The sequence below is a fragment of the Anolis sagrei genome, chromosome 1 (genome assembly GCF_037176765.1).
Source record: "Anolis sagrei isolate rAnoSag1 chromosome 1, rAnoSag1.mat, whole genome shotgun sequence".
Classification (NCBI taxonomy): domain Eukaryota; kingdom Metazoa; phylum Chordata; class Lepidosauria; order Squamata; family Dactyloidae; genus Anolis; species Anolis sagrei.
This window is the reverse complement of record NC_090021.1, coordinates 277,509,714-277,524,589: the sequence shown is the minus strand read 5'-3', so window position 1 is coordinate 277,524,589 and position 14,876 is coordinate 277,509,714. Positions and strand designations below refer to the sequence as shown.

The window sequence follows — 14,876 nt, the reverse complement described above, 5'->3', positions numbered from 1 at the left end:
TCAGAGGGCGCGTTCCCAGGCTGCCCTTCTTTGCCCGCCCGCTTGCTTGAGCCGCCTCTGAAAGGAAAGAGGAAGCGGGGGCAGCGCGCGACGGAGAAGAGAGGGAAGAAAGCAGGCAGGCGGGCGGGCGGGCGCGCGCAACAACACACACATCACTCGGAAGCGCGCGCGCGGGGAGAAGGAGGAGGAGGAGGAGGAGGAGGAGGAGGAGGAGGAGGAGAAGCCCAAGCTCCGCGCGGGTCGCCTTCTTGGCCGGCCGCGCGTGCGTAGTGCGGGGCGGGGGGGCTGAGCCTGGCCAAAGGAGTTCAGCCCCGAGGAGAGTGACGGTGAGAGGGAGGGAGGGAGGTGATGGTCCTCCTCCTCCTCCTCTTTGCCGGGACCGAGGGAGCCTGAGGTGCGGGCAGAAGGGAGATGCAGCACCGGCAGAGGCAGCCGGGAGCCCCAGAGATGAGCCGGGGGTCCTCCACAGCCACGCCTGGAGCGGCGCTGGTTCTCCTCAGGTAGCTCGAAGGTGGGACGTGGCGGGCGGGCTCCAGACCCTTTGGCCTGGGGAGGGAGCAGGCGAGGGGCAGCCGGAACCCCCCCCCCCCTCTCTGGCATACTTTGCCTCCCCGTCTTTCAGTCTCTCTCTCCCAACCCCCCTCCTTAATTTGGAGCATGAGTCAGTGCGACCTGATTCTCCCCTGCCTGCCCCCCGGGATGAGTTGTCAGGGCATGTTCGGTTTTCCCCTCCTTGGGGGCACACCCTCCAGCTGCCCCAAGGGCGAGGAGTTCGGAGGGGCGTCCTCGAGGCAACTTGGCGGGGGCTTTGAGGGAAGGCGCGGGTCCCCACAGGCTCCCTCTTGGACGCCCGCCTTTGGTGTTCCTGCCTTCGAAGGAGCGCTCGGGTCCGGACTGACTCTCCATTCGCGGTCTCTGAAGCGCTGTCCTCACTCCTTGCCCTCGCAGGCTTGTTCAGGACGGGCCCCTTTGCATTTGGAGAGCCTAGCCACATGTTCAGGGCGGCAGGCAGCACATAAGGCTGGATCAAAACGGGTGCATAATGCTGAAAGGTTTTAGGGATGGATCCACAGGTATGGGGAGGCGGAGGGGGGCGAAGAAGGCTGCACCCAGACACTGGCTTTGTTAAGCCAAGGGGAAGTTTTGCAGAAATTGTTTGGTCTTCCTTATGCTAGGTCCAGAAGAGCCTGAGCAGAGCACAGTGGGGTAGTCGCATGGCATGGGTCAGCAAGAGCAGTCGCAGCACAGGGAGCCTCTTAGGGATTGTGTTGCCCAAGGCTTTCATGGCCGGAATCACTGGGTTGCTGTGAGTTTTCCGGGCTGTATGGCCATGTTCCAGAAGCATTCTCTCCTGACGTTTCGCCCACATCTATGGCAGGCAACCTCAGAGGTTGTGAGGCATATTGGAAACTAGGCAAAGGAGGTTTATATATCCGTGGAAGGTCCAGGGTGGGAGAAAGAACTTATCTGATCAGGGCCAGCTAACACCTCCCAACAACCCCAGGCAGGAATCAGCCAGGCCTTGAAGCTGTAAGGCTTTTCAATGCTACTATAGCCAGCCTTATATGCTGACTGCTGTCTGTTGAAGACATTCACACTTGTCTCCAACAGACAAGAGTTCTTTCTCCCACCCTGGACCTTCCACAGATATATAAACCTCCCTTGCCTAGTTTCCAACAGACCTCACAACCTCTGAGGATGCCTGACATAGATGTGGGCGAAATGTCAGGAGAGAATGCATCTGAAACATGGCCATACAGCACAGAAAACTCACAGCAACCCACTCATAGGGATTCCTTCTGTCACCTGCAAAATGGTTGGGAGCAAAGGTCCTGGGGTGGGAAGGAGGAGGGTCTGGGGGATTCCACTCCTGTGGGGGTTCTGCAGGGCTACTGTTCATTTTCACTACCCTCTATTTTCCAAGCCAATTAGAGTAATAGCTGAAGTCTCCAAACTCCCTGCTTCAATCAGACCTTTCATTTTTGAGCCCCCCCCCCCCTCCATCCCAAATTTTTCCCTGGTGGAATCAGATTTCCTTGACTTTCACTTCCAAAAACGGTGCCAGTTGCTCTTTAATTTACTGTTGAAGTGTTCAAGGGTTTTTTTTTTCTGAAAGAAGCCCCAGCTAAGAAAGAAAGGAAGGGAAGGGAAATGGTTTTAATTGATTTTTCATTTTAGTTGGTGTGTTTAATGGTTTTAATTTATTTTAAGTTCATAGTTATATGTAGTAATTAGTTATTATGATTTCTTTGTGTACTGTATGTGGTATTTGATTTTTGCCATTAGTATGTTGTAAACCACTTCGAGTCTCCCCAGGGGTGAGAAAAGCGATATATAAATGCAATAAGTAAATAATAAATAAAATTATTCTTCTTCAAATACTGAAAGGCAAAAATGCACCGCTTATCCTCCTTTTCTGCCTTTGTCTGGGCTTTTTAGGGCAATAATTTTGGGGGCACCCATCATAGGTGCCCCTGAAATGGGGCATCTTTGTACCCAGAAGAGGTCTGCAATACAGAAATATGTGCAATGTAAATGCCCTTCCAGACAATAAGTTTGTGGAATTGTAACAAAAAGAAAGTTGTTTCTGATTGTGTAGGGCGTCACTGGCATGTTTGTTCAGTAGAGCTGTTTCCTCTGAATTGCTGTCTCACCAAATAGCAATATTGGTTGGGAAGAGGCCAGTTTTCCCCTGTTTAGCATGGCCATTGCCAATGTGTATGATCGCTGCTTTCAATGTGATTGGTGAGATTCATGGACAAATTTTGAATCAAACATATGTCCTTATCTGAATGCCTAAAAGCCAGGTCTCAATCTGCAAAAGGAGACTAATTGAACAGCTGAACATTTGGAAGATTTAAGTTAAAAGAAGGGAAAATTTGGTGCTAATTTTACAGTTTTTCAATTGAGAATAAGCAGTTCGAAATCTCATACACATTTCTAGCTACTTCCCTTGACAGACACATCATCCAATCTGTGCTCCTTCTGTTACAACATTTCTTTGTGTAGCAACTCTGTCCCCAAACTATTGCAGGTGAATTGGATGTATCACCACTTTCCTTGAATTGGGGTTTGTAGAATCATTCAGCAAAGGCTAAAATGCAATATAGGCAAGTGGTGTATTGTTCTTCCCTCTCACTGTGAACATGCTTCTTAGTCATAATATTTTTTTTAAAAAAAACTCAAAATCCAATAACAAGAAAGACAGCAATAAAAACATGCCTGCATTGAAATTGAGAGTAAAAACAGCTTTAAGCTAAAACAGATTGAACGGTTTGTGAAAATATGTCTTCACTTGGCACTGAAATGATATGCAGGACATTGCCAAGCAAACCTTGCTTGGGAGGGCATGCTAAAGCTAGAGTGCTATCACTAAAGAGGTCCTCTCTCTTATAGCCACCCACCACACCTTCCTTAGTTAGTGCATATAGAGAAGGGTCATCTAGGAAGATAGCAGGCTTGTGGAAATTACAGGTGGAGAGAAGCTGTTCTTAAGATATATTGTTGCCAGACTCTGTCAAAGCAGTTACCTAGAATTGAGCTTGTTGATGAATTGGAATGGAGGACAGTGAAGATTGCATAGCATAGACTTGTTGAACTCCTATTTGCCTGATACCAGTATCCCAGCAGCTATACTCTGCATTAACTGGAATGCCTGGCCTGTTTTCAGTATTAGCTCCACATTCAGTACATTGCAATAGTCCAATTATATATTTTAAAAAACCATGTGTTAGTAGCGAGGTGGCCTGTGCAGCAAAGTAGGATAGTTGTATTAAAGCTATTTGATGATCTGGAAGCAACCAGCTATTTTGAGCACTATAAAGAAGATTCTTCTGGCTGTTGATAGCTATTGAAAATAATTGGGCAAGGGCTTTTGGTGTTGGAAAGACCTGCTAGAAATACCTCTATAGATGTAAAGAAGACAGGTATGGAAATTGAGATAGAAATCAGACAGAACTGTGCAACCGTGAGAGTGAGGAAGAGAGGATTAAGATAAAAGCTGATGGTCATGATAGCAAATTGTTTGCATTCTTTAAGGCTAAAGTTAGGTATGCATGAAATGATTCTTATGCTTCAAAGAACCGTTTTTGAGTCTTCATAGTTACTTCTTTCATTTAGATTTATAGCCTGCCCAATTCCAGAGAATGAAGATTGATGCAGTGTTGTACAGTATGTCCCGCTTCAGACTCTCTTCAGTCTCCAGAGCTCCATAGTTCTGTTTACCCATTTCTTCTAAATTTTTAATCATAAATCCAAGAACTAAAATGACCACGGGATGTGGGAAAAGGAAAATAACCTAACCAATATATACTCATTTTACATATTTATTTTACTTGTAATATTTATGGGCCATATTAGACTCCACAAAGGTCCTGGCTAATAATCACTCTTGATACCTTGTCAGATATCACCTGAAAGTTAAATAAGGGATAACTTCAGTTCTCTGCCCCGTTTCTTCTTAGGATGGAATAGCAGGGACTGTTGGCTTTTGTACAGAACAACCAGAGGAAGGAGCAGTTATTGCTTTACTTACTTGAAGATTTGCTCTTTCATACATTTTCCACAGCAAGAAGCTGAATTCCCTTCTTTCTTTGGATCCCAACTGTGGTAGATTAAAAATGGTCTCGAAGCCATTTCATGGAAGAAGTATCAAGTCAGAGAGGTTTAAGACTCCGGCCACCCACTAATCCCTTCTTTGCTAATCTGTCCCTGAATTCTTTATTTTGGCAAACATGTGATTCATTCTCATGTTTTGGAGAAAAGTCAGCAACTAAAACTCAAAAGCATTTTAGTATGATGTGACTAAAAAGATAAGGACTCTGATACACCCTTTTGGGGGAAAAATCCAGCGAAGTAACACTGCTGTTCACACATCTGAACCTTGCATTGCCATCTGATCCATTGCACATTCCAGAAATGTGCACAGGTTCTTGCTGCTTCCCACATTTTGCTTTTGAAATGGAAAGCCAAGACGAACGTGTACTTTAAATTAAGACACCAGCTCATTTACAGCTCCAAACCAGGACATTTCCTTCCTCTCTGTAATCCCAGCCATTCCTCACCCCCTCCTTCTCCAGCAAATGCATCATCAAATATGTTCATACCATTTCTCCTTCCTTTCCATATTTGGCATCTCCCCTAAACAGTTCCTCTTCTACTTACTTCCTAAGGAACAATTTCTCTTCCTGTGAATAATTTTCCTTCCCTTGCTCCCTTTCCCCAAACTTCTGCTGGGTTGAATTACTTGAACTAACTAAAATAAACAATTCCCTATCCTATTTAAGTTAAAGTGGGAGGAGATGAGAGGATGAATTTAACTTAATAACATGTATATTCTGAAATGAAGGTCCCCAGAGTCATAAGTTAGATAAGAAAATGGCAGGGGACATCCCATACATTGGTGCCAAATAAGTTTACAGACCAAATAGAATAGCAGCTATTTCAAAGAAAGAGATTGGAAATGGTAATGTATGTGAAGAATGTACTTTATGATAGTAAAGAAAGACTTCTAATAGTTGGCAGGGGTCATCAAAAGTCAGTCTAAGCTGTATTAGTCAAACACAGCAGAATCAATCTATATGGTACTTACTTTTGGACGTGAGGATTTAAGCTGACTTGCTGCGATTTGAACTTTTTAGCAGATTTACTTGTATTGGTCACAAGAAAGGGGTGGGGACAATTTCTCTAGCAAGATTCAAATCAACTCCACTGCCTATCTTGATATTAATCAGAGCTTTAACTGAAAGCCAACGTTCTCAACACATGGACTCTCTTCCTCAGCATTAGTCTAACTAACATAAAAGCAATTACTAAACACATATGTCTAGGAAGAATTGAGAGGGAGAGGAAATCTTGAATAAACCAGTCACCAACAAGATTATTAATGCCTTGGAACAGATTGAAGTTATTCAGTCAAATACTATTTATTTTCTTGCAGGCAGATTTTGCCACATCATAGAGCCTATGAGCACATTTTGGGGCTTTTTCTCAACACCGATTACCTTCCATTAAATTCAACACCCCCCTCCTCAATTGTGTTGGATAACAATGCCTTACAACAGAGATCCTGAGTAACTCTGCTGTGCCCTGTTGTTCTGTGGTCCCTTGGCTGGGCAGGAAGTAAAACTGTGTCCTTAAGTTCCTTAAGTTTTCTATTTTCCCTTGCCTGCAAGATAGCGGCATTTCATTTCAAGAGACAAAGTTATCATTCAGCCAGGCAGTTAATGCAAGCAGCAAAGCCACAGTTGCTCACTTCTAGTAGGGCTTGTTTGTACAAGAAACAACTTCATGTCTGTAATAGGCATGTCTACCTGCCTGCCTTTGGGTAAAAACAGCTGAGCAGAGGAAGAAAGGGAAAGAGAGAAAGAACTTGGTTGACTGGTTAGACAGATGACACTCTGATCTTTAGGATGTCTCTGTACCCATGCTTTCCAGTGTGAAAGTCTCTGGATTGCAAGCATGCCCGGAAATACTGTAATTGAGACAAGTCTTGAATATTGGACCTTAATTGGCACCACATGCCCTCTGACCTTGTAAGCTAAACTAGGTCAGATCTAGTTAGTGCTTGAATGGGAGATTGTCAGCAAATACCATATGCTATAGGCTATATTTCAGAGAAAGGAACTGGCAAAACCACCTCCGAGTATTTCTTGCCTAAGAAAACCCTATGACAGATGACTTGAAGGCATATATTCACAGACTGGTTTTCCAGTCCTCAGAGTATGGAAAATGATTGTTGCTGCTTAGTGATGGGAGAAAGAGGCTCTATATTTTTCAGGGAACTATTTGTCATGTGAGCTTTACAAATGCAGGGAGAAACAATCCCAGCTAACTATGTTTTTTTTAATGAGGTGGGGGGCGGGGGGCATTTATTTGCATTTAACATTGTTGCCAGTCAGATCCAAAGGAAGAAGGGATGAAGTGAATTATTATTGAGAATACTATGGTGTGGAACATTCTCCTCTGGTATCAGAATCACATCTGGCACAAATGTCAGCACATTCTTTCACCTGAGATAACAGTAGCAACTGGTGCATATACCTCATGTAGTGATATGCCATTTGTGTAGTTGCACTCTATAGTTCAAAATTAATATAGGAAGAATCACATGTACTAGTTACACATGATGAGTAAATGACTGTTCAGGTCATCCAGCAGCTCGTGGTTTCACTGCCTCTTTGCTGTACTTACATTCAGAATCCAGCAGGGGATACAGATTTGTCAAAAATGAACCTCTGTTGAAATCAAGAATAGAAACTATTTCCATTAATTTAGTGGGTTATTTACATAGATCTAGCAAGACGACACAGGCAGAATAGGCTCATCTTGTTCTTTGTTCCTATATACCTTTACAGAGGAAGAATAGCATTACTTTGAAAAGCTGCTACTAATTCTATAATTTCTAAACAGGATTTCCCATAAAAATTGGTTCATATTCTACATCATGACATAGTCCATTATGAGTGAGATAATTGTCTGAGGTGGCAGATGCTGGAGAGCAAGCATAGTGGTATTGAAGAAGAAAACTGCTGACTGCCCACCATTCCTTAATTCATCCTGCTGGCTTCAGGTGAAGTAGAGACCATCCTTGGCTAGTGATGGTTCCCATGTGAATCCATTCCAAGGTTTCATTAGCTTTAAAGGAACTATCCAGGGTGCTGAATACACTTAAGGGATATGGTTCAGCACCTTGGATGATTCTGTTAAAAGTCTGGACTAAAACCAGGAATGAATTCAATACCACACAGATATAGAGACATTAGCTGGTCTATTCTCTTTCTAGTGCAGAAAAAGATAGCTGACTTGACTACCAGTCCAGTTAGCTTTTCTACATAGAAGATGGGAAAGGGCACTATCTTGTTTTTCACTTCAGGGGGTAATTTTTTTTAAGATGCTACAATTCAACATAAAGCTAGGCAGCTTTAAATTAATTGAGATGGGGATTCCTCCAATCCATGTATTGAAGGGAAAGGAAGAACAGCTTTTCAGATGACAATGTTGAGAATGGTAGGTGCTGGTTGGGGGATCCTAGAGATTGCGATCTAAAAGTAACTTTTCGAAGCTGTGAGACAAACCAACATGATTGATTTGCTGGTGTGATTCTGGTAACTGTGGCATACAATACACAGAGGATAGTGGTACACACATCTGATTCCAAATTGTGAGTGGAGCCAGTGCTTCCTTTTGCTGTTTTATTGTGGCTTATATGCTCTTGGCAGAGATGGAAAGAATATTTGTATGTTTTATTACATTCAGTTAAAAGAGCTTGTCTCAAATAGCAAGGCAACCTGCCAGGGAAATACAGAATAGTGGCAAGATGCTTTGCGTTTCTTTTACATGTCTTGAACATTTGTTTGTTGTAAAACACATGCATTTGGAGCAGAAAACATGTTTTTTGCACTGAAAACTCATCTTTTGCATAGTAAACAGTGTGATCTATTCATATATATTGTTATTTGCACACAAATTGTGAATTTTGGATAGGCAACAACAATCATTTCATACCAAAATTTTATTTCTGTGCAAAAAAGCAGGCTGTGTTTGTTATTTTTTGCACAGAAGAAAGTCCTGACGTAATAGTAATAATGCCAATGAAATCCTCACATTCTCATGGAGTAGTGAAAAAACGGTTGACATGATGGATTCATATAAGTAAATGTGTACGTATCTGGTTCTGAATGATAATGACCCTGAGAAACACAGGGCTAAAGTCCCACTTTATCAGTGTGGTTTGCTAGACTCATTTAGTTGGGCACATGTTTGGAAAACATCTAGGAAACATTTGGTTTCCCCAATATTTGAAATACAGCTCCTATGATTCCTTATCATGTGCAACATTTGTTGGAGCTGGGTTGAATGGCAAGCACGGCAGGATCCCCATCACTGATCTAACATAACCACTTTATTAATGTTATCTTATTAAACATCTGTAATAAAGAAAATTATCACAGTTCCCTAACACAGCCGGTCCTCCTGTCACTTTTAGGACATTTATCATGATGTTACTCTGAAAATGGTTGGTTCCATTCCTGTCTTCTTTTCCGTCTACTGTTTTAATCCTGATCTCTATTTTTCTGTTCTCCAGGCAATATATGTATATGTATACACATGTACATGCAAACATATACACACACAAACACACATATGGCTTCAAGTTGCCTGTTGACTTACAGCAACCTCATGAATTTCATAGGGTCTTCTTAGGCAAGGTGGTTTCGTCAGATCTTTTCTCTGAAATATAGACTACAGCACCTTGTTTTCATTAGTTTAATCTCCATCCAAGTTCATTGGTTTAATCTCCATCCAAGTACTAACCAGGTCTGACCCTACATAGCTTTCAAGGTTAAAGGGGATCTGGTATCTAAGCCTTATGATAAATATACCCAGCTCTTTTAACAGTTCATAGGACTTGATTTCCAAATTCTGCATCAATTGCTTTCCTTTCCTCAAATTTTCCAACATGGCAGTGTCTTCTTTAAATTGTGAAGTGGTTTTTGAAGTCAGCTTCTACTTCTCATTGACCAATAGTGATGTAGTGACTTGCCTTGCCGAATTATGGAGAAGAAGGTAAAAGAAATATGGTTGCCTCTTCTGATGAGCCAAAAGGATTAGGAGGTTCATAAACCTAAAATAATAATTCTTAGTAAAGTACAATGGTCTCCACAGATAGAAGGTGCTGTAAGTTAAATAATCTATTCTTCCATTTTTGAAGTATAGTTTTAAGATCTGTTTTGTGCAGACTAGAAGTAAGTAGGTGAAAGAAGAAAGCGCAAAAGCTGGGTTACAGTTAAACATAAAAAACCCCAGGATTATGGCAACAAGATTGACAACTGGGAAATAGAGGGAGAAAACGTGGAGGCAGTGACAGACTTTGTATTTTTAGGTGCAAAGGTTACTGCAGACGCAGACTGCAGCCAGGAAATCAGGAGATGCTTACTTCTTGGGAAGAGAGCAATGTCCAATCTCGATAAAATAGTGAAGAGTAGAGACATCACACTGGCAATGAAGATCCGCATAGTTAAAGCAATGGTATTCCCCATAGTCACCTACGGATGTGAGAGCTGGACCATTAGGAAGGCTGAGCGAAGGAAGATAGATGCTTTTGAACTGTGGTGCTGGAGGAAAGTTCTGAGAGTGCCTTGGACAGTGAGAAGATCCAACCAGTCCATACTTCAAGAAATAAAGCTTGACTGCTCATTGGAGGGAAGAATAGTAGAGGCCAAGATGAAGTACTTTGGCCACATCATGAGAAGAAAGGAAAGCTTAGAGAAGAGTATGATGCTGGGGAAAATGGAAGGAAAAAGGAAGAGGGGCCGACCAAGGGCAAAGCGGATGGATGGTATCCTTGAAGTGACTGGATTGACCTTGAAGGGGCTGGGGTGGTGATGGCATGGACTGGTCCATGAAGTCATGAAGAGTCGGAAATGACTGAACGAATGAACAACAACAGAAGTATGTTGTAGTTTATCCAAACCAAGATATTCCCCCTCTCTTTGATAAATGCTATGGTTTAAATTCACAGTGTGCAGGTACTTGGGAATACATTATTTTATTTGTCTGAAAGGCATGTGCTGCCCTCCAGTCTGGGAATTGCAAGTTTAGTATTACATAGGAAAGGCGTGGATGTTGGATAATGGGCAGGATTGTATAATAGATATTCCAATTATAGATTGAGAGTTTTAGATATGATAATGGGTACATTCAGGTGTCTTGACTATACAAAAGTGTCTTTGCAGAGAGAGTGATTTCTCTATTAGCTTGTGTGTGCCTTCTGGTAAATATACTGCAGTTGTGACTTCAAAATGCTGCAGTAGCTTTTATTTTCGGAGGAAGAATTTGGAATTGTGACCCCAGTGTCAGCTTGAGCCATGTGTGTCCTCATGTTCCTCTCTGTACACAAAACGCTGTGTGGGGTGTGTATGCAAGCTTGCCTGGAGTGGGGTCCCTTTCCGTTCTCTTTCTTTTGGCATCCTAAATCTCCCAGAGCTCTTGCTATTGACAGTCATGTTTAGTGTCAGACCCAAAGTCCTGAGTCACTGTATTGTTTCCATGGCAACAGGCTTGTTCATTATAATCAGTTTTAGGGGTAGTGAAAATGTAGTACAGATGCTGCTTGGAATTGGGCTACTGCCAGAATCATATTGGCAAGAAAGATATGCAGGATTTTATTGCGTTGAGTGAAGGACTCATACTTTATCCTCAATGATATCAGCAGGTAGCGTTGTGTGAAATCCTGCCTCTTGGGGGTTACAGACTGGCAAGGCTCTCTGCATGAGAGAAGAAAGATATGCCCTTTTTAACTGTGCATCCTGACAGTGCCATTTACATACCTCACCTGTTGCTGTGAAATTGCTACTTTTCCATGATTGTTGTTGCTAGCAAAGCAAGAACCTAAAGAAAGTATCAATGCATAAAGCTGTATGTATAAAGGTGGGATAGATTGGGGGAAGACAGTGAAGTGAGCTATGCCAGCTGGCATCAGGTGCCACACTATCTGGGAATCTCCTGTGTGGGGTAGTGAGAGTAATTCCCAAGTGGTGAGTTCTGTGCTGGCACAGAAAAACAAAACCAGAATAAATTATTTCATTAGTAGTATCAGCATGAAGCGCTAAGTTAAAAGCCATCTGCTAATTAATTATACCCACTTCTGTTTTTTTGCCCTCCATATGTGGTGGGTTGAAATGCCTTCCCCAGTAGGGACACAGTCAGCATTGGCATGGAAAAAAAGCAAAACAAATCAACCCAGAAAACAAGCTGAAGCCAAAAAACAATTAATGAGAAATGCAGAATCCATTTAAAATACAGAGTAAAAGACAAAATGGCCAGTATCAGTAGGAATGTGCAGGGCAGGAAGGGAGGGGGCAGGAAGAGATGGCCATGCAAAATAAAGCAAACATTCAGACCTTTCAGTGTTGTACTGCTTTTAGCAGGCTTTGGTTTCATATATGCACTCCTATAGCTCTGCGGTGTTAAGTGAACACTTTAAAAATGTGAGGTAAGGCTGGTGTGTGATTCATAGAGCAAAATACCTTGTCTGTCCAGAGATGAGTCACTCATGTCAATTGAGGAGAAAGCTTCATGCGTTTTTTCTCCTCATTCTGCTCAGTTTGGGATGGACAGTGCCCACTGCCTAAGGAAGAGGTGGGGAATCACATAGCAACCAAATTGCTGTTGAATGGCAAGTGACACACATTGATCCAGGCTGTTGGGAGTTGCAGTACATTGATAACCAGTAGGGTGCAAGATTCACACTCCTGGCCTAAAATAAAAAAATGGTAACACTTGACTTGTTTTGTCACTACCACAAAACACTGCTGTATGCACTGTACATGCTTGAGTTTTGTTGTAGTACACCCTTTCAAGAAGAATGTGACAGCATATTATACCACATGATTTTTTAAAATAGTGATCTATACATGGTTGTTTTTCTTTTTCTTTTCTCTGAGCCAGAGAGGAGTATGAAGTTAGAGGGATGAGAGAAAACAACTTCATCTAGTTTTTTCACTCCATCCAGGATGTTCCTATCTCTATATAAATTAGGGTGGAAAGTCTGTGGTCCTTCAGATCTTGATTGACAGAAACTCAGCTGATATAGAGAGGGTTGGCAAAGTCCTCTTTTTTTTTCTATTCCCATGACACCAACAAAGATATTGGGATTTTTTTTTTTAAAATTGCCCAAATTGCTGACAGAACCCATCAAAAGCAGTTTCTACCCCATAAAGTCCTCTCCCATAAAATAACAGGGAAGTTAATCCAAATCTAAATACAAACCAAAAGTCATTTCTGATCAATTTGGCTGCCTGGAACATTTTGGTGTGACCTCTCTTTGGGAGGGGACATTGGAGTTCCTGTCTTCAACATTGTCATCAAACCATCATATAGAAAATGCTGGGGGAATATATGAATTGCAGTACAACAGCCTTGGGCTGGACCATCCATGATGTATAACACGATGAAAGCATAATATGTATGAATAGCATGAGCAGTACTCTTATCAATCACTTTGTAGCAATGTAAACCTTCCGATTAGATTAATTACAATATGTATTCCTGTCCATGACTTTGAGGAAACTGTCCTACTTTGGAGCTAAACTTCTTCATGCATTATTTGAAGTCCTGCATTGCTAGGGGCAATTTTAAATGTGTCATGGAAAACTAAGATGATGTTTGCTTTAAATGGTTACAGTTAACACACACCATGTGTGTGCTGCTCCATGCAGCACACAGATGGGTAATATAGAGAAAGGTCTGGGTCTTTGGTGAAAAACATAATGGCTTGATAGCATGTACAGCAGTTCTAAGTGAAATGTGGCACTGCATCAGTTTTAAAATTGTATTAGTTGGTCAAGCATAAGCTCTAAAGAAATTAAGGTCTGTCTTATTAGCCAGTCTTGGCCAATGATGACACCCCCTTTTTGGAAATTCTGTGTAGCATGAACCTCAAGTTCAGAAGTTTGAAAAAAAATGACTTACAGTACTTGCATGCTCCCTGTTGAATTGCCCTGTTATTGTCATCAAAAGCACATGTATTGAAATAGGATTGCTATTATTTTGAGGGGGGAAAAAGGAGATAAAGTTACCAGCTACAGTGGAATCTCTACTTATGAGCATGCCAACTTAAGAGCACTTTGAGTTATGAACTGTTGCTTGGCCCAGGTTTTGCTTTGCATAAGAGCAGATTTTGAGTTAAGAGCTAGCGCCTGAGGGAATGCTAGTGCAAGAGTAGAATCATAGAATCAAAGAGTTGGAAGAGACCTCATGGGCCATCCAGTCCAACCCCTGCCAAGAAGCAGGAATATTGCATTCAAATCACCCCTGACAGCTGGCCATCCAACCTCTGTCTAAAAGCTTCCAAAGAAGAAGCCTCCACCACACTCCGGGGCAGAGAGTTCAACTGCTGAAAAGCTCTCACAGTCAGGAAGTTCTTCCTCGTGTTCAGATGGAATCTCCTCTCTTGTACTTTGAAGCCATTGTTCCACATCCTAGTCTCCAAGGAAGCAGAAAACAAGCTTGCTCCCTCCTCCCTGTGGCTTCCTCTCACATATTTATACATGGCTATCATATCTCCTCTCAGCCTTCTCTTCTTCAGGCTAAACATGCCCAGCTCCTTAAGCTGCTCCTCATAGGGCTTGTTCTCCAGACCCTTGATCATTTTAGCCGTCCTCCTCTGGACACATTCCAGCTTGTCAATATCTCTCCTGAATTGTGGTGCCCAGAATTGGACACAATATTCCAGGTGTGGTCTAACCAAAGCGGAATAGAGGGGTAGCATTACTTCCCTAGATCTAGACACTATGCTCCTATTGATGCAGGCCAAAATCCCATTGGCTTTTTTTGCCGCCACATCACATTGTTGGCTCATGTTTAACTTGTTGTCCACAAGGACTCCAAGATCTTTTTCACACGTACTGCTCTCGAGCCAGGCGTCCCCCATTTTGTATCTTTGCATTTCGTTTTTCCTGTCAAAGTGGAGTATCTTGCATTTGTCACTGTTGAACTTCATTTTGTTAGTTTTGGCCCATCTCTCTAATCTGTCAAGATCGTTTTGAATCCTGCTCCTGTCCACTGGAGTATTGGCTATCCCTCCCAATTTGGTGTCGTCTGCAAACTTGATGATCATGCCTTCTAGCCCTTCATCTAGGTCATTAATAAAGATGTTGAACAGGACCGGGCCCAGGACGGAACCCTGCGGCACTCCACTTGTCACTTCTTTCCAAGATGAAGAGGAAGCATTGGTGAGCACCCTCTGGGTTCGTCCATTTAACCAATTACAGATCCACCTCACCGTACTTTTGCCTAGCCCACATTGGACTAGTTTCCTTGCCAGAAGGTCATGGGGGACCTTGTCGAAGGCCTTACTGAAATCCAGGTATGCC

At 42.5% G+C, this 14,876-nt stretch overlaps 1 protein-coding gene across 2 annotated transcripts in view; it reads left to right on the top strand.

The window, feature by feature from the left end:
* The first annotated feature begins 208 nt into the window (after positions 1–208).
* Positions 209–14,876, top strand: part of CHST1 (carbohydrate sulfotransferase 1) — a 34,676-nt gene continuing 20,008 nt past the window's right edge. Inside the window, exon 1 of one of the 2 annotated variants that reach the window (XM_060764116.2) lies at positions 209–500. The gene's annotated coding sequence lies outside the window, so the exon portion shown is untranslated. Of the gene's footprint in view, positions 512–14,876 lie in introns of both variants that reach the window. The other variant, XM_060764124.2, reaches the window with a different exon arrangement.